Raw genomic sequence first — 23,787 nt, 5'->3', positions numbered from 1 at the left:
CTATGAACTCAACCATGTGGAGAAGCCTTCCATCCATATTGGCCTCTGTGGAGATAATGCTTTTTAACTCTTGAAATACTGAAGCCAAAAGATCCTTGGGAACCTCAGTTATTTCAACCTTCTGTGGGATTTTCTGAAAACACAGCAACATCCACTGTCTACAGGACCTGCTCACAGGACCTGCTCATGGAACACCTGCTTCCCCTCATGTCCTCCATGCCTCTTCTGCAGTTTGAGAGCGAGGGTTGTGGAGCATCACCACACTTCAGGTTTGCACGCAGGCACATAGAGTCTTAGACAGGAGGACAAACTTAACTAAATTAAACAGGTCCTATCTGCATGTGTGGACGAAGCATGAAGTCTTATGGTTAGCACACACAGCTACAGTGTCTGCAGGGAAGGGAAGGAGCTGAAGGACAGCAGAGCTAAGGAGGGAGGGAAGGGGACAGAGAGGGAAGGACCAGGAAAGCCTTGTCACCAGTATGTCACCAGTTGAAAAAAGAATGAGAGCCCCAGCTTAAGATAAATATGCACTTGACAACACACACACAGACACACACACACACACACACTTCTTGAAGAAGAGCAGGCAGAGGAAAGACAAGGCATACATCAAAGGGAAGGAAAGGCAGTTTACATTGGGAATGTTGGGCAGAGCCTAAACATATGGGTGCCACAGTGACCTGCACAGATCACTTCTTAAAACGATTTCACTTGAAGAACACCTTGTCCAGCTTTTGTGAGTTTGGACAGCATCACTATAGTGTTTTGAGCTTGAGTAGCCTACCAAATCTATCAATACAGTACCACTAGAGAGCTCATAGGATTCACAGTGGTAGCAAAATTCCCCTTGATTGTTTTTCTAACCAATAACTAAATTTGTCACAATTTATCACTTTTTACAAGATTCTGGTAGCCAATGCACAGGTTGTGCCCTGCCAGAGTTGACGACAGTATCGGGGCTAAGCCAGAACCATATCTTACACACAGTCCCTTAAACCTTTTTCCTGCACACAGGGCAATTTGAAAATCTGATGAGACCACAGAACAAACATCTTCTCAGAAAAGTGGGCGCATAAGCAGAACCTAAAATATAACTGTAGGAACCTACAAGTTAAATAGTCAAGTCCCAACATGAGTCACTACACTAAAGGACCACCACAGAGATTTGGTTGGGCTCTATCTGTTAGCTAAGGTAAAGAGCAAAAAGTAATGTAAAGAAGAAACCATAAAGGAAGAAAACTCTCTGACCATAGAACAAAGAGCTCTCGTCTCTCCTGTCTCTACCTCACTATTCTTTAGGCAAAGAAATGATTCAAGGTCAGTGACCAATAAAATCTTACAAAGGGCAAGTTTTTCAAAATGCTGTCCTACAGAAGTGAGTACAGATTTTGAAGAAAAAAAATGGTTCCAACTTTTCAGAGATCACAAATAACTATGCAGCACAAATAACTGTCTTCTATGTATAACTAACAAGTAAAAAACTCACCCACTCTCCAGACATTATTTCATAGAGGACAGACAGGTCCTTCAAGGGCTAAACATTCAGGGCAGTCTCAATATTCTTCTTTGGACCTTTTTATTTTCTAATATTCCTACAGAAAATGTTTGAAATTAAATATGCATCTGCTGATCTGCTGGAGCTGGGAAGATGGCCCAATGGTTAGAGCAGACGAGAGTTTAAGTCCTCAGAAGCTCGGGTGTGGTAGCCTTCCTCTAATTCCAGCTTCAGGGAGCATCAGGTGGAGACAGGGGATCCTCAAAGACAGCTAGACAGCATTCCTGCACATGAGTAGCCATTCACTCATGCAAGAACACACAAACATGCAAGCACGCAAACACACCCGCACCACGAAGGCGGGGATTCATCTGTTAGCACGTATTTACTTAATAGCAACAAGTGTCATTTTAGAAATACAAAGGAAGAGGTCTGAAGAGTAGAGATACTTGTGGTATTCATAAAAGGACAGAACTCAGGAGGAACCCACAGAAAGAACAAAACAGAACAGTAAGAAACACTGCACAGACAGTGCCGCCTATCACAGGAACACAGCAACAACAGCGGAATGGGCCCTAACCACAGACATGGGGATGTGACCTCCCTTCCTCCCCAGATGCAAAGAGTAAAAGAAAACCCACACTTGAGTTATGTGCCGGCTTGGTAAATCTATCCTCACCACACGCCCACCAGCCCATCTCAGTTTGCCTGAAGCCATCTGTGTCTGCTAGCTTTGCTCAAATCCCATTTTTCTTTTCATAATTATGGAGGCTTTCGCCCTCCGCCCTGTTCCCGAACCTGACCCCTACCGTATTCAATGAGCCAAGGCAACGGTCACCTGACTATGCGTGCTCCAGCTATAGGCTGATACAGTTTGCTTTCCTGTCACATGGGATGCTTGCCCCAGGATCCTGTAACTGCCACGCTGGTCTCTGAATTAAAACATGAGGCCCAAATGGCATTAATGATGTTTATCAGACAGAACATCAAGTAACTGTAAAAGATTTAAGCCTCGGCTGCTAAACTGTAAAACATTTAAAGGCAAGGCTGGAGATCTTTTCCTCTACCTAACCTGGCATATCATGTGTACTCCATTTACTGAATTAAATCAAGGGTGATGTATGCCTATGCTGAGCGCTCACATGTACCATGACCTTCACAAATGACCTATATAAATATCGCTAACACTGTCTGTAACATATGATGAAACTGCATAGAAAGGCTTTTTTTTTTTTTTTAACCTAAAGTCATGTGGCCATTTGTGGCAGAGGAGAGGTGTTAGAAGGCCTGACTCTCCCTGCAGCACACCTTTCTTGCAAGTCTGAACTACCCGGCTAATTATAACTATACACAGGCTAAAAAATCAGGATGATGTAAAGTTTTCAAAAAAAGCATCTAACCTCTCTGATTTCTGTTACCAGGCATTTGACAAGGGGTTTCCTAGGCAGCAGCAACTTCCACCTCCTCCATATCACATCTCTGCACAGTGGCAGATACAGGGATTTACAAGCTCACGCTGGCACAGAGGCAGCCTGACACAAGCATGCTGACTGATGATTGGTAATGGTGGCAAGTGCCCCCCACACACACACACCTTTTGTGAGACCAGAGTTGGATTACCAGATGAGGAGTCGACAGACAGACAAGTCTGTTCTGGGGGGTTGGAGAGATGGCTCAGTGGTTAAGAGTCTTGCAGAGGACCTGAATTCAGTTCCCAGCATCCACGCTGCTCACAACTGCCTATGAATCTAGTTCATGGGGAATCTGACATCATTTTTTGACCTCTGCAGACACCCACATAATAGCCCACACAACAAAACACACCTTACACACACATACACACATATACACACACAGACCACACAGACCATATACACACACATATCACACACCAGGCACATATACACATATATAAGCATACACACACAAAAATACACATACCACACACAAAAAACATACATACATGCCACACACATATACACACATACAGACCACACATACCATATACACACACACATCACATACTAGACATATACACACACAAACATAACACACACAAAAAAACATACACACACACAAAACATATATACACACCACACACACATACACACACAAACATATATGCATGTTCACACACAGATCACACACACCATATAGACATCTTACAGGCACATGCAAACATACATATCATAAATACACATACACACTCACACACACACACACACACATCCACCTTTTAAAATAAAGAACTATATATTTGAATAAAAACAGGAGAGAGAACAACAATCAGGCAGATCATATGCTAAAGGGTCAGCACAGGCCTTTAATCTCAGCACTGGAGAGAGAAATACAGGCGGATCTCTGAGTTCAAGGCCAGAGAGCCCTCCAAACAAAGCTCCAAGGCCATCCAGGGCCACAAAATCAGAGACTCTGTCTCAAAATAAATCAGTACCAGTCGAGTGAAGACCTAGCCATCACTCCCAGCTCCGGGTGCCCACTTCACCCCTTCCGGTGCCCACTTCACCCCTCCATACATAGAATGATGTGCAGCTGATCAAGTCAGTCAAGTTGCCTGCCCTTTGTGTAATCTGTGCTCGCAGGATGTCTCTGGAACACACAGAGCTCTGCCTACACAGGAGCAGGTAACAACTGTGCCACATTTAGAAGAGACAACTACGCCCACGGGGTGCTGTAATCCTACCTCAGAGACAGGCTAATAAAGGTAAGGATGAGCAACAAGGGTGAGCTACTTCCCACACTTAACCTCGGATGTCGGGGAGGGATGCCCGGGCTTAGCTACCTTAGATTCACAGTGAGAACCATCCAAAAAGGTTCTTAAACATACAGGAATGTTCCAGAAGCCAAACATCATGAGCTAATACCAAAAACATTCAAGTAAAGGGCAAATGGATATACACAATCTTTCATGTAAATACCCAACTATTTCCCTCATTATCTGAAAGAGGAAAAAAAAGAGAGAGTTCATGAGAGCCATGGTTACCAGCAACATCTGTGTTAAGCTAAGCCTTCTCTCTAGTCTTTCCACATATTCTCTGGGACCATTTCACTACTTCGTAAGACTCCCACAACCTTTTGCAGGTTATTGATTCTCCAGAACAAGCCAGTTCACTTTCCAGGCTGATTTGCCAAGCATGAATCCCAAACTCACATTTCGCAAATTACAACGAAGCACAGAAAAGCTGCCCCTAAGCTCTGCCACTGGCCACCCTCTGACGTGTGCAGCCTCTGCACCAGCATCCAGTGGCAAGTAACCACCCACTTAACAACTTGAAGGTCTTTATTTGATTTTTAGGTCTCAGTAAATGGTGACTTTAAAGTCCCCTTCTCCTAGAAACCCCTCCAGGCCAGCCACTCTTCCTCAAAGCAGGCTGAGTCCGCCACTGGGATACAGCCCAAATAGACAGGGGAAGGAGAAACCAGGAGAAGAACCAAAGTTGTCTCTTTTCTCTTTGTAAGAATGTTTCTGTTTTCTTTCTTTCATGCACTGGCAAGCAGTGCGGAAGATCAAGAGAGAAACCCCTGAATATTCCTTCAGTCTCGCAAGGACACACTATAATACCCTTACTGTTACCCGGGGCTAAGTCCAGGCTGGTTCAGGGTCATGGGGGAGTGTGGAATCGAATTCTGTTTTAGGGAAGCTTCTTAACCAGGATGTGCAAAGGCGTGACAAATAAGGTTCACTGGCACACTGAATGGTTCAAACTGTAAATTATATGTAAAGGGCATTTAAGATCTTTAATGTATACGATGTATTATATACTTTCATATGCAAATACAGATATACATTTCCTAGGCTAGTTCTGAAGAGGGTCTCATGACCTACTTCTTCAGAATGGGTTTTGTGTTGTTCTCAGGGGAAAACCAATGAATGAGTGGGAGAGAAAGTAAAGAAAGAGTAAGTGTGCTTGAAAGCTCTCAAGTCCCTAGTCCTTTCTTCCTTCCCCTCCTCTGCTGCCTGCTTCAGGTTCCCCAGGGGATTAGACCAGTCAGAGAAATAACACAGGAACAGAAGACCCAGCCTCTCCCCAGTCTATGGAGGAGGAAACAGCCCTAGCTCCGAGTCAACACTAAGTGCACAATCAGGCAGGAAGTTCGTTCTCCTTTAAGCACATAGATGAAGCACACAATTCAAATCTGTAAGGTATGTCAAGGAGCTGCCCTAATATTAGAAGATTCTCACAATCAAAAGGAAAAAAAAAATCACATGACACACAGAAATAACTCCTCCATCCCTTCCATCACGGAGGCAGTGCTGACTGCCGATGTCAAACCTGAGATGCTCAGATCCCAAACGTCTGTCTTCACCAGCATAGACCACAGCATTAAACGGGGTCCTTACCCAGCTACCTATTTTTAAGTGACACTTGAAAAATTAACACCATCAAGCTTCCTAAAAATAAGGCACATCAGCTTTGTTTTATTTGTTTAGAGACATGTACAGGGCATCCGCCCACGGCCTGCTTCTCGCACTGCAGGAGTCATGGAGATGCAGTTACATAAAGGATGAAACAAAGAAAAAATTCATCCCATCGCTGTTAGCAAATGCCCAAGGTAATCAAGTTTGAAACAGAAGAAGATCTGATGTAACCTTTCAGAGATCCGAGTTCGTGATTGGTTGATAGACCTGCTGCATTGGGCCCATGGAGGAAATGTGTACAAAACTGCTTGCCTTATCATAGGAAGGAAGGGAGAGAGGAAAGGAGAGAGGGAGGGAGGAAGGGAGGGGAGGGAGAGAAGGAGGAGGGAGGGAGAGAGGGAGGGAAGGAGAGAGGGAGGGAGGGAGAGAGGAAGGGAAGTGTCCTACTCTTTCCTTCACAACAAATGACAGGAAGACCTCATATAAAGTCTCTCTCTCTTAATGGTTCCCCTCTCTCCCAAAAGTGCCACACGAGAGACCAAGTCTTAGACACGCGGGCCTTTGGGGGACATTCCAGACCTGAGCAACAGCAGCTGCCATCTGGTGACATGAGACCAATGAAGACAGGACCCAGCCGAGAAGCAGAGCTTCTAATAGGGAAAGAGTGGGTACAGGTAGACAGAACCAGACTGAAGAGTCTATATCCAGGAGTGTCCTGCATAAAGGTTATTGGGGAAAGATGCAGATGGAGGAACGGCAGCGCCAGCCAAGGAGTGCCTCTGCAGGCCTGCAGCAAAACACACGAAGCACACGCGTGCTCTGAGAGACACCTGTTCCGGTGACCCTGAACTTAGCATCTGCCTTGAGGCTCCCGTTGCAATGATGACCAACTAACCAGGGTCATTTCACTGCTTTATCCTTGCTCAACGTTTGCTCTCAAACTCTACATCTGGGGATAGAGCAGGGGAGTGTCGGCACCCTTGGCCTCTGTCCTGGAAAAAAAAAAATTTATTCTTCTACCAAGTCCACAGAGATCCTGCTGTCAGCCTACAGTTCCCTGCAGCGAGCCTTCTGTGAGTCTCAGAGATACAAACATGTCCATGTCCTTCTGACCATATAGGCATCTTCCTGAGTGTCTCCCAGGCTGCCCCGTCAGAGGACTCTAAAGCAGGGCCTGGGCTCTCCAGCTACACAGCTGCCTGCACCGCTCTCCAGCCATGGCGGCCAGAGCGCCTATCTTTATGTCAGCGCTCCAGCTTCTACTTTTCTGAGGAAAACAGAAACTGATCTGGACCCTGGGGATCCATTCCTTTCGCACCTGGAATGACACATAAAATTTTAGAGTCATGACATCAACTCTTAGGCTATGACTCACACTGCACTGTATTTACAGTTTCCTGAAAAAATAAAAATAAAAAGTAAGTTAAAATTCCAAACATGAATGAATATTGCTTGTGGCAGGGCAGAGCACTGGTCAGATCGCCCAGATGTTCCCACCTTAAGCCAAGCAGCTGGAAACAGGAGCGGAAGCAGAGGACGTCTAGGAGTGAAGGTTGAACAGGTAAATTTACAGTCCACAAAGGAAAATCTGGTGATGGGAAAGGACATTAAATAGGTCACTTAAAATTAGCGAGATCCAGAAAATTAGACATAGTACTACCGGAGGATCCAGCTATACCTCTTCTGGGCATATACCCAGAAGATCTTCCAACTGGTAATAAGGACACATGCTCCACTATGTTCATAGCAGCCTTATTTATAATAGCCAGAAGCTGGAAAGAACCCAGATGTCCTTCAATAGAGGAATGGATACAGAAACTGTGGTACATTTACACAATGGAGTACTACTCAGCCATTAAAAACAATGAATTTATGAAATTCTTGGGCAAATGGATGTATTTGGAGGATATCATCCTTAGTGAGGTAACCCAATCACAAAAGAAGTCACTAGATATGTACTCACTGATAAGCGGATATTAGCCCAGAAACTTGGAATATCCAAGACACATTATGGAAAACAGAAGAAAATCAAGAAGGATGACCATTTGTGGATACTTCATTCCTCCTTAGAATAAGGAACATAACTCTCATGAAAGGTTATAAGTACAGAGACAAAATTTAGAGCTAAGATGAAAGGATGGACTATCCAGAGAGTACCCCATTCGGGAGTCCATCCCATCACCAGCCACCAAACCTAGATACTAATGCTCATGCCAGCAAGATACTGCTGAAGGGACCCTGATATTGCGGCCTCTTGTGAGGCTATGCCAGTGCCTGGTAAACACCGAAATGGATGCTCACAGCCAGCTACTGGATGGAACACAGGGTCCCCAATGGAGGAACTAGAGAAAGTACCCAAGTACCTGAAGGGGGCTGCAACCCTGTAGGTGGAACAACAACAGGAACTAACCAGTATCCCCTGGGTTTGTGTTTCTAGCTGCATATGTAGCAGAAGATGGCCAAATCGGCCATCAGTGGGAATAGAGGCTCCTTGGTCTTCCAAACTCTATATGACCTAGCACAAGGCAAGGCCTGGGCCAAGTAGTGGGAGTGGGTGGGTAGGGGAACAGAGGTCGGGGGAGGGGTATGGGAAACTTTCGGGATAGCATTTGAAATGTAAATAAAGAAAATAATAATAAAAAAAAAAATTAGCGAGATCGTCAGAGAATGGTTATGTTAAGGCTAATGTATTTCCAATATCATTTATATCTATGCAAGGTGTTCAGGTAAATTCACCCAGTCTCATACTGTACACAGAATAAATACCAGGAGACTCCCAAGACCATGGAACCGAAAAAGAAGAACTCTGCGGTTCTGCTCTGTTCTCCGTGAGGCTGGGGGGAGGCTTGCTATGTGCAGTTTATTTCTGTGCATCTCACATGGCCAGAAATAAACAGCCAATGATTTTGGTGGCACCTAAATACCAGGATCTAAATACGAGTTCTTCATGTTCCCGTGGTCTGAAAACACATGGAAGGACAGGGCCTCATCAATTTTTTTTTTTTATCTGTTAGAATACAAAGCTTAAATTTATCCATTTCCTCTCCATTTCGCCTTCTGAAGACACTGTCTCAGGGTGCTTCTCCCCTGTTCGAATGCTTATTAGGGCACTGTAGGTACTTAAGCTCAATCTCTTCCAGCCTTACATGTGTTTTACAAGAGAAAGAACTGAATCACTGTTCTGTATATAAGAAAACACTGTTCAATAGCTAGTTGTTGAGCAGTATACTTAGTTATGGGTGCTATCATAGCAACGCTAGCCTTACGTTTGAGAAACAAGTATAAATGAAAACACTTTCAGATATGTAGCCCAGAGCCTCACTGGCATAAAAAAAAAGTGTGAAGTGATCAATGACCCCCGTGGAAGGAATAAATAAAGGAAGAATTGGCACCTGGTAAAGCAGGATCATACAATGCCGTTCACACCATCAAGACTTGGAAGCCATGACCTTCAGGGACCCTCATAAATTTGAGGATGTACAATATTAACAAATATCTCTGCAGGCTGGAAGAGATGGCTCAGCAATTTAAGGACACTTGTTGCCCTTTCTGAGAAGCAGGGTTTGGTTCCCAGTGCACGTAGGGCACCTGACAGCCCTCTGTACCTCCAGATCCAAAGGATGCCCTCTTCTGGCCTGCCCATGGGCCCTGAGCACACAGGAGGCACAGATATACACACGGGTTTACCCATACACATAAAATAAATAGATCTTTTAAAAAAACACAACAAAAGGATGCACACCCAAAGCCAGCCACATGTCCCTTGCTCTGTGTCCTGTGTCCTGGCTGGTTTTATGTCAGAAGGAACCTCAACAGAAAAAAAAATGGTCCTATTGGACTGGCTTATGGACACTGCTAGCACATTTTCTTGACTGATGATTGATGTGGGAGAACCTAGCTCACTGTGGGCAGTGCCACCCCTGGACTAGAGGTCCTGGGTGCTGTAAAAATAAATAAATAAAATAAAATAAAAAGGAGGCTGAGCAACCTGTGAGGAGCAGCCTGTGAGCAGTGTTGCTCTGTGACTGGCCTCTGCTTCAGTTCCTGCCTTGATTTCCCTGGACGATGGAGATGAAACCTTTCTTCCCCAAGTTGCTTTTGGTTATGATGTCTTATCACAACAACAGAAATCCTAACTAAACTCAGGCTCTGCACAGGCCTGGGGACTTCTGTTTGATTCTAGAAATTGTGTAAAGGCAGAAGGAAAGAGACAACTCCATAAAGTTGCCCCCTGACCTACACAAGCGTGTGTGTGCACACATGTGCGTGCGTGCGCGCACACACACACACATACACACACACATTTCTTTTAAAAGTGATATGTCTAAAGAGCTAACTGAGTATATAAACACTGTAATTTGTAAATAAAAAGGAGGCAGAGACAGGTAGATTTCTGAGTTCAAGGCCAGCCTGGTCTACAAAGTGTGTTCCAGGACAGCCAAGGCTACACAGAGAAACCCTGTCTCAGGAAAAAAAAAAAGGAAGAAGAAGAGAGAAGAAGAGAAGAAGAGAGGAAGAAAGGGGAAAAGACATCAGAAAGGCACTCCACCTGACCCTTTCCACTGGAGATACAGATTTCAGTCTCCTCTGTTTGTAGCACATCTTTTTATTTCTGTTGTGGTTGCTCGTCCCCTGTCTCTCAGCCCATGTTCTCTCTCTGCTCTCTCACACTGAGCCATCTATCTCTCTCCCCGCAGCCACTTGCCCCTCCTGGCAGGGAGCAGAGCTTGTCATATGCAGAGAGGGGGGCGGGGAAGGCCTCTCCTGCCCACCAACATATGCCAACCCCAGCAGTGGCCTGGCACACATAAATGAGTCCTGATCTGAATAGAGTGGGCCATGGCCAGCCCAGCATTAACCGTTCTGTGTATAAGGCCTGGGCACTCACCCAGCAGAGAAAGGCATTCAACACATTCAGGATAATTTCCCGAAAAATGAGCAAAAGAACCCCCCCCCCCCAAAAAAAAAAAAAAAAAAAAAAAAAAAAAAAAAAAAAAAAAAAAAAAAAAAAAAAAAAAACTGGCTTTCAGAATTTGGTGCCTTGGAATTGATGAAACCATGGCTTTGACAGGAGATGAAACAGAGAAGGTGAAATAAAGACCCCACTGATTTCTTTAACTGACTTGTCTTGGTTTCCAAAAACCTGGTGCCACAGCAACTTGACATTCAAAGAGAGGCAGGCCATTTTGGCCTCCAGGGCTCCTGTCTCTATAGACTTGTGCTTCAACTGAATCTACGGCCAGCCACTCTGCTGTGCCCTGAAAGACTGTTAAATAAAGTCACGAGGGACGACAAGAAACTGGCACAATTGCAACTGTGATGCTAACGCTGAGAATCAAGGGCAATGTGTGGGAGGCAGGATCAATGGCATATGTCGAGAAACAAGACCAGCCAGGGTACATTTGAAAGACAGGGGTCACTAGATTAGCTGGAAAGAGGTCTCATCCCATAGGAGATAAAGTGTGTTGGTCTCCTTCCAGGTCATCTTAATGTCAAGTAAAAGCCTGGCACCAGGGACAAACAATCCTTCAATGAGAGTGTGTGAATGGCTGATACAGGAGAGTGGAATTCCTCACAAGTGCATTTGATGGCCAATGGAGACTGACCTGGAGACTTAACTGCATGGCAGTTCAATGAGGATGACCACTTCTACACTGGTGACCATGAAGAAGAAAAGCGAGTACCGGGGAAGGAAGAACTGTCAATCCTCATGGTAAGCCCCTCCCAGGATGTGAACGGGTCCTTGTATCTCAGAAGAACTTGGAGAGATTTTGTAATCTAGCCACAGTGCTTACATGCCTGGTGTTTTCGGGACCTGATCTTGCCCCTCTTCATTTTGAAAACCCCACAGCTGCCTTCCCCAGAAAGCTCTGCACTCGGATAATTTTGCCATTTCCTTTGATTTCTTCTTTTGTTGTGTTTTTTTTTTTTTTCCTAATCGGAGAGGGGTCTAATCTGAAACCAGGTTGGCACCATGAGTGGTAGGTACATCACCACTGTCATCTTCTTTCTTTCCCTCACCAATTGTTTTCCTCTAAGTCCTTTGGAGTTAAGCTTCCAAAACATTGAGTTACCATCATGATAAAAAGGATTAGCATACATGTAAAAAAGATTACATAATGAACACAATTACCTTTCCTTTCTGGGCTTACACACTTTTCTCCACTTCCATCAGTTTACCTCAAAGATTAGGCCATTAATCTCCAGTGTCTCAAAGCAAGCCTTGAAAGAGTTCAGCTCCCTTCCCAAGACTAATGTATGGCACAAGCCTCATCCTAATTACTCTAATTACATGAAGAACATAATGAGATCCAGCAGCAGATGGCTACAGATTAAGTTCCACAGAAAAGAAATTCTCCCCCATTGCTTCTTATTGAAGAAACCCTGCCTTGGAAGATCAAAATTAAATCATTTGTTCACAACACCAAATATAACTCTAAATATTACCCTGCCTTTCTACTTCCTTCAACAGTATCTCTTCTTAAAAGTGAATTTACTTGTCCATGTAGGTTAAGTTACAAACAAAAACAGCTCTGTTTAACAATAGGAAACAGAAGCTAAATGTTCACAGCAAGTTTTCAGTTTCTACCACAATGCATAGATTTCCACAAGCTTGTCCTAGCGTTTCAGAAATGGGTCCTACCTATGAAATATGGAATTCTGGAAGGAACTTGAGTGTAACAACAAAAAATAATCTCATACACTGCTAATCCCTGTCACAAAACTAGAGTGTCAAATTTCAATTCGCCATTATAACCATGGCTTCAATCTCCCAAAGGAATTCAGTATTTTTTTTCCTTAGAAATGAGCTTGTCAGGGGCTGGAGAGATGGCTCAGCAGTTAAGAGAAAGTACTTGTTGCTCTCCCAGGGGGACTGGGTTCAGTTCCCAGCACCCACAGTGGCTCACAACTATCCCTAACTACAGTTCTGGCCTCTACTGGTACTTGGTATACACAGCACAAAGGCAACATGCAGGCAAAACACCCATAAAATCGATTCTTGGCCTTTTGACTAAGATTGAGTGTAAAACACCCATAAAATAAAATAAAATAAAATACATAAAATAGAATAAAAACATAAAGTAAAAGAAAAAAATAAGTCTTTTAAGAGTGATTTTGTGGGGCTGGAGAGATGGCTCATTGGTTAAGAGCACTGCCTGCTCTTCTAGAGGTCCTGAGTTCAATTCCCAGCAACCACATGGTGGCTCACAACCATCTGTAATGAGATCCAATGCCCTCTTCTAGCGCACGGGTGTACATGCAGATAGAACACTCATATATAAAATAAATAAATCTTCAAAAGGAAATAGTTTGTTAGTTGGGCATGATAATGCACACCCAAAATTCTAACACTTGGGAGGCTGAAGCAGAAGGGTCAGGAGTTCAAGGCCAGCCAGCACTGGCTTTGTAGAGATATCCAGACTCAAAAAAGTGTCTTAATGGCAACTGGCTTAAATTTTGAAACTATCTTTTCTGACTGTTTTGATATCATTGTGTCTCTCCTTTCAGATAAAATAACAAAGGCAGGACCCCAAGCTGTTGCCATCACATGCCCAGGACCCCCTTCACCTGTTTCCTAGTTCCAAAACAGAGGCAAGAGCCAGGCTGCCCAGACCTGCAGCTCGAATGGATGCCCTATATCACATGTCACTGCAGAAGGTGCAGGTGACATGGAACAGCCCGACTCCTGCCACCAAGGAGACTACAGATAGAACGTAACTTTTCATACCAGTGTGAAGTCAGAGGATACTGTGAGACCTGATTCCAGGCAACTGTAGGTAACCCTTCTACCCCAAAGCTATGTTCTTGCTTCAGTGCTAATGTTATCTCCAACTAGGTTGTCAATGTGCCTCTGTGCTCTTCAGCAGACAGGAGATATGAACATGCCCCACAGGCTCTGTTCTGCCTCCCAACTCCTGCCCAAGGCAACATTCCAAGTTCAGTATCAGAGAACACCTGTCCTAATCAGCTCAAAATGTAAGGGTTCTCTAAGGGGCAGGCTTCCTGTGTCCCTTCTCTGGAGGAATAAACAAACACTGAATTTTATCTGCTTCTCTGATGCAGAATTGCAGTGCTCATCATTCCAGGAAACCTTGAGTTATGGCCCCTTAGTAGCATTTTCTTTAAGACAGCCATTATAGGACCATGGAAAGGCGACATGCAAGAAATGTGGTCACCTGACCTCACTCTGTGGGTTCAGTTATGTTCTTTTTTGACATACTTGCCTGAATTTATACATGAAGCTGGCCTGGCTTAGATCTCTAAGTCAATTGCCTTAATACTTGGCTTGTATTTTTCTTAGGCTTTATTTATTTTTTAATTTTTAAAATTATTTATTTTTATTTTATATGTAGTGGTGTTTTTGCCTGCATGTATGTCTGTGTGAAGGTGTCACATCCCCTGGAACTAGAGTTACAAACAGTTGTGACTTGCCACATGAATGCTGGGACATAAGCCCGGGTCCTCTAGAAGAGCAGCCAGGGCTCTTAACCACTGAGCGGACTCTGCGGCCCTGTATTTCCTTATTCAGGGTTATGGTGTGTCAACCTGAGAAACGTGTGAATAATTACAAATTAAAAAAGAGAAAAATGACACTAAGAACATATTCAGAAGTCAGATTTTCCTGTCACGTGCTTAGCAAATACTTGAGAATTTGTATCCCAAGAATAGAAAGCACTTATTGATTCGCATGGGGCTGGCAAGGTGAGGTGGGGACTCGGGGGACAGTGACAGCATTTTGTCACTTGCAAGGGATGGTCCTCAAGGATCATCTGTATTCGTGGAGGAGCCAGGACCCGCCTTCCTCCTTCTCTGCTGTACTGAAGTCTTAGACTCATATGTCCTCTCCGCACCTATCTAAATACGTCAAAATTCCCATACCAAAAGCAAGTCCGGATCTGTCTCCTCCTGGCTGCCCCCATCACTAATCCAGGTGTCTCTGCCTTACACACCTTCCTCCTGGCACTGCCAGAGACAACCACTTGATGAGGCCCATGACGTCAACGTCCACACAGTTCCTTAGGACTGCAGTCAATCATCATCCTGTGAATGTACATCTCAGTGTGGGATCTCCACAACAAATGCATCAGGACTGCGTCCATAAATAACACCCTCCTCTCCTGGCCTCCACTTACAGTCCTAGATAGAACATGGCCCTGGTAATAACTCCAAGGAAACCAGGAAATCATGGCTGCCATATGGCCCTGAGATGAAACCAAGACACCAAGAACATATGGCATTCTCTCTGACCCACCCAGGTGCTTTATACCTCGTGTGCACAGCAAGCTTTGTAAGCACTAACATCTTTACTGCAACCACTCTGTAGAGTAAGTGTTACTGCTGTCTTCATTTTACAAATAAGGAAATGAAGGCCCAAGGAGCTAAGCAACTCTCCTAAGTAATTAAGTGGCCGAGCTGAGAGTCAATCCAAGCAGCATGCTTCAGAACGATGATACCACGCTGTTTCCCTAGGACGGAAGGTTCGAGGGCTCACACTGTTAAGGAAACTGGCGTTTCAAATACAGAGAGGGTTGTCATATCAAAGGAAGATTCAGGTAAATCTTAAGTCTTGAGACCACAAAGTAAGAAACGAGACAGAAAAATCGAAGTAAAGGAAAGCATTTTTAGCGTGCTCAGCTCTGGTAGATGTTACTACTCTAGATATATAAATCAGAAAGCCGAGTCACAAGGAAGAAGTCACCCCACACAGCTGGGATTTAAACCCAAGCCTACCTAGCCTCAGACTCTCCAGCAATCACTAACTGTAGCTCACTGCTGCTCCAGCTGAACAGGACAGACACAAACCCCAGTGCCTGCGTCCCCTACTCAAGGATAACTCTGTTGTCCTCATTCATTTGTTTTGTGACGAGGCTTAATTTGGGTTGTAAAGCTTCCATATTTAGCTGAGATCCAGAAACTCGTGTAACAATCAAAGCTGCAGGAAATTAAGATGTAACTGTGAGAGAGGATGGCTGATTGCAAGGCAAGAAAAATACACAGACGTACCAGAAGTGACTGGGTTGGGAGGAGAACAGTAATTAGACCTAAAATACTTTTGTAACTTAGCAGACATAAGAAATATAAAAGAAGACTCAGCAGGTAATGACATTTGCCACCACACTTGACAACCTAACTCTGACCCCTGCATCAACATGGTTGAAGGAGAGAACCAACTCTCATATATTGTTCTCTGACTTCCATATGCACAGCATGGCACATGCCGTGTGCTGGGCCACACAGACACACAAACTCACGCGCGTGTGCACACACACACACACATAAACATGCACCTGCACACACACACACACACACACATGCACACATACACACATGCACCCCCCCACACACAGACATAGACACACACACATACACACACACATGAACCTGTGCACACACACACAGACACACATGCACCTGCTCACACACGTGCACCCATACACATACATGCATCCCACACACACACACATACACACACAAATGCACCTGCACACACACACAGACACACACACATGAACCTGTGCACACACACACACACAGACACACATGCACCTGCTCACACACGTGCACCCATACACATACATGCATCCCCCCCACACACACACATACACACACAAATGCACCTGCACACACACACAGACACACACATACATGCACCCATACACACAGAGACACACACAGACATACACACAGACATACACATACACCTGCACACACATACAGACACACATGCACCTGTACACACACACACACACACACACACACACACACACACATGCACCCATACACATACACGCATCCCCCCACACACACAGACACACACACATACATTTTTTTAAAACTAAAAGAAGGGAGGGCAAGGGGAGGAAAAAAGCAAAGGAAGAGGCAGAGGGAGTGAGAGGGGGATGAGGAGAATGAAGGAATGACAAGTGAAGCCATGGCTTCAATGGAGTCAGATCAGGTGGGCTGGATCCTCCATCTATACACAAACAGAAAATGTTAGGAAGGGAGCCACTGCTGTAAACCTTGATGCTGGTAGGTGTTGAGGTTTGGCCCTGTTGCTGTGTAGTGGAAGGCTAAGCTCTGTACCCGAAGGTCTAGTTGCCTACAAGTGAGTTCTCACGTTTACCACTTCCGTGGTGCAAACCTTGCTCTTTAATTTAAAACTATTGGTTAAATAAGAATGGCTACTGCCAATTACTCGAGGGATTGGAGGTGAGTGGGGTTTGAGTTACCTGGTTGGGGGATGCAGAAAGAGAGGGAGAAGAAAGGATATGGAGAGAGGAGGAAGCCACCATGAGAGGAGATGGACCATGAACACATGGCCAGGAGAAACAGCAAGTATTTGGGGTACACCACTGGGGAGGCAGTCAAGCCAACAGATAGATAAGTAGCTTAGGAGTGACCCCCCAGTCATTGTCAAAGCCAAATAAAATAACCACAGGCTTAGTCTCACTAATTCCTAAGCGAGACAGGGATAACTGTAAATTGGTTCAACTACAGATAAGAACATATGTTTTTTTAGTTCATGTGTAGACTACAAAGCATTCGACTATGAGCATCAAGAATGTGATTTGCTAAGGTCCTCTGAAATAAGGGGAAATAGAAATGATGAAGGAAGTGAAGATGTGGAAGATAATCTAACAGCTATAGGGCCACATGGATGCTGAGTGACTGGAGGCTGTCACTCAGAGCCTCCAGGACACAGCATTAGGGAGAAGCCAAGGACACGAGATCTGGGTGTTTACAGTTACCCCTACCTGGAGAAGACCTGCTCCCTTAGCTAATCATTTTCCCCAAACTTTTGTCGAGGAAGTAATGATAGAATTAACAATAATAATAATTGCTTGGAAGGACTCCCAGAGTCGTTGGAAGATGCTGAGCCACATTAAAATGCAGCTTCGAGTTATGTAAAGGATCCCATTAAAATGGAACACCCTTCAAAACTCTGTCTCACTTTGATTCAAAACTGTATGTCAAGCAGAAAAGCACAATGGCAATTTACAGAGAAATGGAAGACAGCAATGTTCCATCGCCACTAAAGAAAGAACTTGGCTGGGAGGGAGGAGAGCTCTATTGGACAATTTCCAACAAAGCTTCACTTGTGAGATATTATACATTTATCACTCTGTCATGGCATACAGACAAAAGTTTCTCTCACTTGTTTCTAACATTATTATCAATTAAGATTAAAGCAAAGGCTGAATTTCTGGCCCTGACCTCCTTTGAGCCCCCAGCCAATGTACCAAACTCGCCTGCTGCTGTTCATCCCCATCTTGGGTTTCTTCTTTCCCCTGTTGCACTGATAAAAATGCCCAGAGCAAGAGAAACTTGAGGAATGAAGGGTTCATCCCAGCCCAAAGTTAAAGGTACAGTTTCTCATCCCAGCAAAGTCAAGGCAGCGGGAGCCTGAAAAAGCAAGCAAGTTCTGTGGCTCAGTTACTTTTCTCTATTCACCCAGGAACCCAAACAGGGAATGGTACCACCCACAGTGGGCAGTCTTCCCATCTCAATGGATGGAACAAATATAATGCCCCATAGGCATAGCCAGAGGCTCATCTCTCAGGTGGTTCCAGATGTTGTAACTTGAGCTTAACTCTCCCACTCTACTTGCAACATATCCAAGTAAGTTCATCATCTTCCCCCAACCCATCCCTCTTTTACCATTCCTATTAGCAACAGCCAAAGTAAGACCCTAAGAGACTGATCCTTGGGGCTCTGATCCCTGACAAAGACACTGTCATGAAGATTGCCTAAATGGCACCCAGTTTGTCTCCTCTTCATCCCACCAACCATTTAGCATCTCCTGCCAGGCCCTCATCACCATCCTCACCTCTGCACAAGCTTAACATGCCTTTCCCCCAGAGCGTCTCCCTCCGACACCCTGTGCCCCACACCAGAGTAATTCTTATAAAATGCAAATGAGAGCCTGTCACAGTGCAGTACAGGGCCTTCCAGTGAATAGCCTCCATTCTCCAGAGGACTTAAAGCAAGTTTCTTAGCATGACAAAGAGGCCTTTCCTGCCCTAGTGCAAGGCTGTCATTAACAGCTAGCTTCACCCTCCACCTCCTACCACCTCACTCCCTACTTAAAAGCCAGTGAACTCACAGCATGAGCTTCTCTCTTCCCTCAAGTGCTTCCCTGTGTTAGGATGTGCTCCCTTGGATGCACTACATCTTCAGCAAGCCCCTTCCAGGACTCCTCCCTGACCCTCCCCTCCATTCACTCAGTTCTTCTGCCTCTTCACAACAGCAAGTGTTCTCCCATGGTCATCCTGAGGCAAAGCAGCCATGCCTCCTCAGCACTCAGTCATCCCAACATAGACACCAACTGGCTAATCTGCATTTATCCCTCACATCGCTACCTGGGCAGCAGTGATGTTCCCTTCTCGGTCCACAATGCCAGTTGTGCAATGAATGTGCACTGGACTGAGCTGAGCCGTGTTCATTCACTGCCTCAGATTCCACTTGATGTGATCTGGAACATGAACTCTTGTTTTCCTATAAAGGTACAGCCGAGAGACTTATAGAATATTCTATAGAATAATATTTTGTAAGGTCGACAGGAAACCGAAAGGGGGGCCTTTACCTAGGTCTCTCCAACCCAGCAGAGGATTGGGACACACGCTCACTTCCACATTCTACTGAGTAGCTAAAGTAACCACCAAGTCAAGTCACGGCTGCATCCTAGACAGGAACCTGCAGCACTACAGCATGGGAGCAGTGAACTCTTTGGGGGTGACGGAGCTGGAAAATGAATAGATCCACGTTGAAACATAAGTCTTACATAAGTTCATGCAACTCCCACTCATGAAAGCGAGGGATATTCTGAACGCACAGGAAGGAAGAAGGCAATGCAAAGAATAAGAGAATTGTTTGGAGTTTTTCTCTACCCTTGGTTTTCTCTTCTCCCCATCTGTCAGCAAAATAACTAACTCTGGGTAATGGGGCCAACCGAGACCACAGCTGCTGCTAGAACACAGTCTGAAGGTGAGCTAAGGTTAGTGGGGAAAGAAGTTAAGCATTAATTAGTTTCGGCCCTTCAGACAGCCACCCACTCGGACGAAGCATCTCACAACCAGCAAGAGCTGGCAAATGTGAAGCAGCCGGTTCTGGATCCCTTACCACCACCCTCCCAAGCAACGGAGCTTCCTACCGTTGCTTCCAAAGAGGGACAGGGCAAGACAGCACAAATCAGATAGAAGATGGAATGTGAGCCAGAAAAAATTAGTGGGAGAACTACTTCATGTGCTCATTCCAGAGGGAGGGGACACCTTCCTCAGTGACTTGCGGGAGGACTGCAGATCTCGAACACTATTCAGTCCATCTCCCTTCCTCTCCCCTCGTGTGTGTCTCTCTCTCTCTCTCTCTCTCTCTCTCTCTCTCTCTCTCTCTCTCTCTCTTTCAGTTTGGAACACCATGGAGCAAATATGAGTATTGAGAACCATGAGTTAAAAACCACAAGTTCAGAAACAAGGCTATAACCTAGAGAAGATCTGCCTGGTGCCCCAGAGCTATCAAGAGCTTGCCTGGCTTCCTTAGTGGAGGGAATTCAAAGCCCATAAAGATTGCTTAAGTTGTTAAACAATGCTTAGTCCTCATCGCTCAAAGAACTAAAAGGGCTATAACTCAGGGACACCAGGCAGAAAGGCCAACAACTACAGGAGCCTTGAGGAATACAAAGGAAGAAAGAGGGTGCAGCAACAACTCAGCAGGCATGTGACTCCTGGCAGTCAGCCATGCAGGGTGGACGGTCTGTGGGCAGAATTCACATCTTTTTCTCTACTGCCAAAGGCCAAGAAGGCACAGACAGAGAAATACCAACTATCCTCCATCAGGCTAATAATTAATGAGACCTTTCTAACAATGAATGGGCAGCACAATGCCCTTCTGTGTTGTACGGGCATATGACTATTTACATCACGCTAACTGGGCTTGAGAACAGCTCAGTAACGCATTTACTGGGAATCACGTGTGTCACCCATGGTGGTTTCTCACCTGATAGAGGCAGACCGCTTAGCCAAACTTTGAAGCAAAAGCCTAGGACAGTTCAGTTGAACAAATTGGCCAACATTAATGGAGCGGGAATTGAGACACAGTGTGAAAAACAGAAGCGATGAAAGTGAAGTCGCTACAACATACTGAGAGATGGGGCAAAAAACAAAGATAAGGTACACAATATACACTAAAGGGCAGCACACAAAAGAAATGGAGGTATACAAAGATCAGAGTTACAGGACTAAAGAAAGGCAAGACAAGAGACCCCATGGATCCCTGGAACAAAGGAGACATTTAAAACAACAATGGAATCGATTTAGACTGGATTTCAAACAAGGGTGTGTGAGAGCTGGTCAGTCAACAGTCAACCCTGGGCCAACACCTCCCACCACAGCAAAACACTGCTCCCAAGTCCCAGGAGGGAGCACAAACAGCATGAACCTAGGAATTCAGCTTTCAAAAGATGCAGACCCCAGGGCTGGAGAACTAGCCGTGAGGTTATGAGCATTTGCTGCTCCCGCCCAGGATCCAGGATCAGCGTGCCAGCATGTACATCCCATGGCCCACAACTGCTCTAATTCTACTCCCAGGGGATCTGATGCCCTTTTTTGCCTCAACATAAACACAGCACACGTGAGATGCACAACACACACAAGCACAGAAACAGAAATAAGTGAAAAAGTTTTCATGTAGATCCTAACAATGTTTGAACCAGTGGGGGGTGGGGGGTGGGGCCTGGCTGTCCCCAGGGTAAAAAACAGGATGCATAGCAACTGCATTTGGTTTGTCGGGGAAACCTGAAAACTATAAAGCCTTTCATGTGTGACTGACTGTCAGGAGACTGTTTTCCTTAAGCAACTATCTGCTCCAAGGCTGTTTCAAAAGGGCTCTGATTCTAATTGCCTCTCCTACAGCAGACAAGCTTCCCTCACTGCACTAAGAATCTAAGGACATCACCTGCCTACCGTCCTAAGGGCTAGAGGGCACTGAAGCTAAAGCATCTTCAAACAAAACTGTCTGGACTGTGGGCTGACTTAGGAAGTCCTTTCCTTAGCAACAGGAAGTCTGAAGCGATAGCCATAGAAACTAATCCAAGACCCCCTTCAACTGATACGTAAGCCAGTAACTGGGACTAGGTCAAGCACTGTTTCCCAACTCACTGTGCAGGGCACTTACCTGAAGACCCAACGTTTTGTACAGAATAAACAAAAGGTGGGAAGCCAGATAACACAGATCAAGACGTGGACCCTGACCAGTGAATAACAGCAAATTAGAGGAAAGCTGCTTGCTCAGCATTAACCAGCAGTGCTGGGCCAGGCCTGGCCTGCGAATTGTTCCTGGCCTACAAGCAAACGGCTAAGGAGAAAGATTGACATTAAGCATGCAAAAGCTTTTACAGCAATCTATCTTATCAGTAAGTCTGTTTCTACTGTGTCTGTTTCACATTTCACTTTGCTATCATCTAAGTTTTATTGCATTTTTCAAAACCATCAGCCCACCGGGATTGAACACCAATAAATGATGTAACAGAGGTGTGTTTGCTGAGCTTTTTCCACAGCACCAGCAGGCCAGGAAAGAAACTGCCCAAGGGACTGAGAGGGGCTCCGAGGAAGATGTGAACTTCTAGGGGCAGAGGAAGGGGTCTGCGATGCTTTCCAGGGCAACTCAGATGACAGAAGGTGAAAACTCTGACATCTGCAGTCAGACAAGTGGAGGGTAAATTTACAGATTCATCCTTGCAGGCTCCTAGATAAGCAGCCAAAGGGCACAAAGCTAGGTCCCAGAGACACTGCTGTGAATTCAGAGCCAGGGAAGGCTCTGGGCTTGCCCAGAACACAACAGGAAACCACTGGATGTTTTTCCAAGCAGATGGGGGCGGGGGGTGTGTGTTTGTGTATTGAAGTAGCTGTGGCTGCCATGTGGCAGGTCTGAAGGGAGAGGAACACAAGAGGCACAGGTCAGTCAAAGCTGTACCGCGCAACAGTCAAGGTATGAAGAATCCTGTGCTGTGTTAGGGAAAACCGACTAGAGAAGATGGCCCGAGGAAGTGTTTCAAGTGTTAGGAATCTCCACCTTCTTATTGATTAGGAACAGGAGCTGAGAATGAATAGTTGCTCACTAAATTCAGCAACAGCCAGGTATGCTCCACCCCACAGTTACCTGGCAACAGTCAGGTAGGCCTGACCCACTATAAAAGGGGCTGCTTGCCCCTTCCTCCCTCTTGTTCCTCTCTTGCTCTCTGCCCTTCTAGTTTCTGCTCTGTCCTGTGGTCCCTTCCCCATTCCCTCCAGCCTCTACTTCTCTACTTCTGCCTCTACTACCCTCTTGACTCCTCTCCCCATGTCCTGAATAAACTCTGTTCTATACTATACCCATGTGTACCTGGTCCCTCAGGGAGACGGGATATCTCAGCATGGGCCCACTGATGCACACTGCTTCCCCCGTACCTCACCACACCTCCACAGAACATAACTGCCCCTCTCTCTTTATCTTTATATAAATACATCATAGGGTGCTGTGACTCGGATTCACTTGCACCACTCGGGGGCGATGAGGAATAAGAGGATGCCAAGCATGTTCCTAACACAGCAAAAGGAAGATATGATTATAGGTGAAATTGCAAATTCTACACAAAAAGGTCAAACTTCAGAAAATAGGAGAATTTCTGAGAGAACTGTTGAAGTATAATCGGTAAGAGGCAAATTCTGAAATCATCTCAGGCTTTAACTGCCTTAAAGTGGTAAACATCAATAGAACAGAAGAGACAGCTGTATCAGGGTCCCTTCAGCAGAATCTTGCTGGAATGTGCAANAGTGTCTGGATTTGGTGGCTGATGATGGGATGGATCCCTGGGTGGGGTAGTCTCTGGATAGTCCATCCTTTCATCTTAGCTCCAAACTTTGCCTCTATAACTCCT

General features: G+C 45.2%; 1 protein-coding gene across 4 annotated transcripts in view; it reads right to left on the bottom strand.

Annotated features, from left to right (window-relative positions):
- Nucleotides 1-23,787, bottom strand: part of Igsf11 (immunoglobulin superfamily member 11) — a 129,457-nt gene that overhangs the window by 64,330 nt on the left and 41,340 nt on the right. Inside the window, exon 1 of one of the 4 annotated variants that reach the window (XM_029544269.1) lies at nucleotides 19,238-19,255. The exons of the other annotated variants lie outside the window; for them this stretch is intronic. The gene's annotated coding sequence lies outside the window, so the exon portion shown is untranslated. Of the gene's footprint in view, nucleotides 1-19,237; nucleotides 19,256-23,787 lie in introns of those variants that run through there. 4 annotated transcript variants of the gene reach the window in all.

The sequence above is a fragment of the Mus pahari genome, chromosome 12, assembly GCF_900095145.1.
Source record: "Mus pahari chromosome 12, PAHARI_EIJ_v1.1, whole genome shotgun sequence".
Taxonomy (NCBI): Eukaryota; Metazoa; Chordata; class Mammalia; order Rodentia; family Muridae; genus Mus; species Mus pahari.
Note: the sequence above shows the minus strand (reverse complement) of the source record. Positions and strands in the feature narration are given on the sequence as shown.